This window comes from Bos mutus, chromosome 20 (assembly GCF_027580195.1).
Source record: "Bos mutus isolate GX-2022 chromosome 20, NWIPB_WYAK_1.1, whole genome shotgun sequence".
Lineage (NCBI taxonomy): Eukaryota > Metazoa > Chordata > Mammalia > Artiodactyla > Bovidae > Bos > Bos mutus.
In genome coordinates, this window is record NC_091636.1 from 48,540,143 (window position 1) to 48,544,869 (window position 4,727).

Below are 4,727 nucleotides of genomic sequence, written 5' to 3' on the forward strand. Positions count from 1 at the left end.
TGGTCATGTTTATATTTTCATCACTGGAAAAAAACCTGTTGCATATAGCTAGAGCTCAATAAATATCAGTTAAGTGAATGAAAGAATGAATAAAATAGGTTTTATTTGTATCAGGATCAATGTCTAACAAAAAGAATATTGGACATGAATTGAGTTACTGATGATGTATTTTAAAATGTTTTAAGGTACTATAGTGCTTCCCAGGTGGTGCTAGTGGTAGCCTGCCAAGGTAGGTTAGAGGTAAAACATGTCGGTTTGATTCTGGGTCAGGAAGATCACCTGGAAAAGGGAATGACAATCCATTCCAGTACACTTGCCTGTAGAATCCCATGGACAGAGGAAACTGGTGGGCAACAGTTCATTGGGTCTCACAGAGTCAGACACAACTGAAGCATGGCATGGCAAATGACTATAAAATAAAATTCCATTTTCAATTAGGCTTTGAAGGGAAAAAAAGATGCTTCCTTTCTAAACTTTGATAAATTTCAGTGAGAAATATGGTAGTAAGAAAAAGGCAAAATGTAAGTATAATATTTAGAAAGACAGGATTTCAGCATTCCTTACACATTCTTAGTTTAAAAGTATGCTTTCATAGTACCAATGATCTTACAAACAAACAAACAAACAAAAAAGAGATTACATAGAAAAGAAAGAGATGAAGAAGGAAAGAGGAAGAAAAAGGGTGAAAAGAAGTTGCTCTTGAGAGGGAGTCGACATTTGGATGAAGGAACGACAGTGAAGAAGGGGATGAATCCGGATGAGCTATTTATATATTGATCCTTAACACTAAGAGGCAAATCAAACTCATTACTTCCTTAAAGAAACAGAATAGAATTTGGGGCACGCAAATTATAAAACCATGTTTAAAAGTGATGAAGGAATGCTAAGAAAGGAGAGAACAAGAGAGGAGAAATTATGAATTATGTGTATAATGTATACACAAATTGGTACTGAGCCATATACAGACCTCAGGGGCACAGCAAAGGCTAAAATCACTGGACTGAATTTTGAGCTTATGTCTGAGAGACAAAGATTGCAGTTTAAGTACAATCAGGTTAATCGTCTGCAAAAACAAACCAATACACACAAATATCAATACTGTTTGGAGGAATGTAACAGAATCTAGAGCCTCTAAACATAGCATTGAAAATGCCCAAGCTACATCTTAAACTTATTAAATGTATGAAGAAACAGGAAAGTATGACTGGATTTCAAGAGGAAGGGCAACAGAAAAGTCTATTTAATAAGGAGCAAATGATATCAATGAACACTTTGCAAAATAATATATGCATAAAGCCAGTAAGTTCATAAATGTAATCAACAGTATTAGAGAAAAATAAAATGAAAATGAAATCTCCAATTGAGCTAACAGTACAAAGAAATGAGAAAACTATCACATGATCAATAGAATAAAAATATATATATATACCTAGGGATAAATTTAACCAAGAGAGTGAAAGATTAAACAACTTTATAACAGAAATTGAAAAGATACAATTGAATAGAATGATACTCTATGATTGTGGATTATAATACCCAAACTAATCAATAGATTCAATGAAATCCCTATAAAATTTTGATGGTATTTTTCACATAAACAAACAAACAAATTCAATCTACGGAACCACAAAAGACCTTGAATAGCTAAAGCAATGCTGTAAAAGAATAACACAGCAAGAGGGACTATAATTACTGATTTCAAACTATACTACAAAGCTATAGTAATTAAAATAGTATGGAACTGGCAAAAAAATACACACACAGAACAGTGAAGGAGAATAGGGAGCCCAGAAATAAGCCACTGTATGTACAGTCAACCTAATATTAGACAGGGGAGTGAAGAATAATCAAGGGAGAAAGGATGGTCTCTTTAAAAAAATGGTATTGGGAAAAATGGGTAATCATATGCAGAGAACTGAAATCAGACCCTTATCTTATACCACTCAAAAAATTGAACTCGAAATAGGTTAAAGTCCATAAAATGAGAACTGATATCATAAACTCCTAAAAGAAAACTTTGGGAAGAAGCATTTTGACTTTGGTCTTGCCAATAATTTTTTTTCAGTTGTGACACCAAAAGCACAGACAACAAAATTGAAAAAATCAACTAGTGGGATTACATCAAATGAAAAACTGCACAGAAAAAGAAAAAAATCAACAAAATGCAAAGGTATCCTACAGTATGGAAAATATTTGCAAATTGTGTATTGGGTAAAGACTTGTTAAAAACTCATGGATATCATAACAGCAAAAAAAGACAATTTGAATAAAAAATGGACAGAAGACCTGAATAGGCATTTAAACACCACTAATCATCAGGGAAATGCAGATCAAAACAACAAAAAAAATTAGATACCACCTCACACTTCTTAGAATGGCTATCAACAAGAAGATAAGAGATAACCTGTGTTTGGCTAGAGAAAAGGAAACCCTTGTGAACGGTCAGTCCCTGTGGAAAGCAGTATGGAGTTTCCTTAAAAAATTAAATATATCAGTGTCTCTTTTGCTGTCTCGTACACAGGGTTATTGTTATCATCAGGTTCAATGCACGATACTGGATGCTTGGGGCTAGTGCACTGGGACGACCCAGAGGGATGGTATGGGGAGGGAGGAGGGAGGAGGGAGGAGGGTTCAGGATGGGGAGCACATGTATACCTGTGATGGATTCATTTTGATATTTGGCAAAACTAATACAATTATGTAAAGTTTAAAAATAAAATAAAATTTAAAAAACAAAAGAAAGAAAAAAAATTAAATATAGAAATGTCATATGATTCAACAATCCCACTTGTGAGTATGTATCTAAAATAAATGAAAAAATATTGAAAATACATCTGTAATCCATGTTTACTGTACCATTATTCACAAAAGCCAATATGTGGAAACAACTTGAGTGCCCATCAACAGATGAATTGATAAAGAAGATGTGGTGTATATATTCATACAAAGTGATATTATTGAGCCATGAGAAAGAGGGAAATCCTGCCATTTGCAGCATGGATAGCCCTTGAGGGTGTTATGTTATGTGAGGTTAAGTTAGAGAAAGGCAGATAAGTATAACATCATTTAAACATGGAATATAAAAAGGGTAAATTTGTAATAACAAAGAATAGAATTGTGGTTATCAGGGGTTAGATAGTGGCAGAATTGAAGAGATGTGGTTTAACAATACAAAGTTGCAACTAGTAGACAAGTAAATCCTGGAGATCTATTGTACAGCATAGTGATTACAGTCAACACTTCTGTATAAACTTCAAATTTGCTAAGAGACTACATCTTAATTGTTTTCACCACACACACACAAAAGATAATTAAGTGACATGATAGAGGTGTTAACTAAGGCAATGGTGGTAATCATATTGCAATGCACAAATGTATCAAGTCAACAAGTTGGACACCTTAAACTTACACAATGTTATATGCTAATTATAGCTCAATTAAGCAAATAATAATAGTGAGTGGCTGAAATAACTCAACTGGGAGAGTGTTAGACTAAAGATCTAAAGGCCCCTGGTTCAATTCCATGTTTCAGTGACTATTTCTGATCCTTTGGGCTTCCCCAGTGGCTCAGATGGTAAAGAATCTGCCTGTAGTGTAGGAAACTCAGGTTTAGTCCCTGGGTCAGGAAGATCCCTGGGAAGGGAATGGCTACCCACTCCAGTATTCTTGCCTGGAGAATTCCATGGACAGAGGAGCCAGGCAGGCTACAGTCCATAGGGTCACAAAGAGTTGGACAACACTGAACAATTAGCACTTTCAAACAAATAAAAAAGACTGAGGACACCAAAATTGGCATGGGTGTGGAGCAACCAGAATTCTCAGACATTGTTGATGAGAGTGTAAAAGTATATAAACCCTGTTAAAATTTCTGAATTATTGATAAAAGTAAGCATATTCCTATCATTTGATCTATCAACTATAATTCTAGCTATTAGCCACATTAAAAAATTATATTAGCTTTGTTTATAATATCCCTAAACTGGAATCATCCCAGATGATGAGACATGCATTGTTTTTTATTCCTTAAGCTTTGAAAATTCCTTCAGTTCAGTTCAGTCACTCAGTCATGTCCGACTCTTTGTGACTCCATGAACCACAGCACGCCAGGCCTCCCTGTCCATCACCAACTCCCAGAGTTCACTCAAACTCATGTCCATCGAGTTGGTGATGTCATCCAGCCATCTCATCCTCTGTTGTCCGCTTCTCCTCCTTCCTCACTATATAAGTTTAGTGTTTTATCCAAAATTATTCTGATTAAAAAGTGTAAGTTCAGTAATTCTCAAAAAATATTTTCCTCCTTAAAATTATGTCTCAAGGAATCCTGCTTAATGGCAGTTTATATGTAACGATATAGAGAGATGAAAAATGGAATCAGAAAGGAAGGAAGGGAGGAAGGAGGGAAGAGAGGAAGGAAAGAATAAAGGAGGAGAGGTAATAGAGGAAGGAGGGAAGAAAGGAAGGAATGGAAAGGGAGGAAGATCAGAATGTAATTAAATGGATTTAATAAAGGTAAACTTTTAAGTAAAATCACAGAAATAAAGAATATAGTTATTACTCACTATAGGAGGTTATGTTTCACGAACATAATTGTCTTTAGCAATTTGGCCCATGGTAAAAGACATATGGGCAGTCTTTGTATAGTAGATGTATTTAATTCTTGATCCTAGAAAAAAAAATATATTAAGAAATGCTCAGAGGTCTTCCACATGGAGAAATTCCAAAATTAT

The 4,727-nt window shown here is 34.7% G+C and overlaps 1 non-coding gene across 1 annotated transcript; it reads left to right on the plus strand.

The window, feature by feature from the left end:
• The first annotated feature begins 3,461 nt into the window (after nt 1–3,461).
• On the plus strand, nt 3,462–3,534 carry TRNAF-AAA (transfer RNA phenylalanine (anticodon AAA)). The gene has a single exon. It is a non-coding gene; the product is annotated as a tRNA-Phe (tRNA).
• The last annotated feature ends 1,193 nt before the right edge of the window (nt 3,535–4,727 follow it).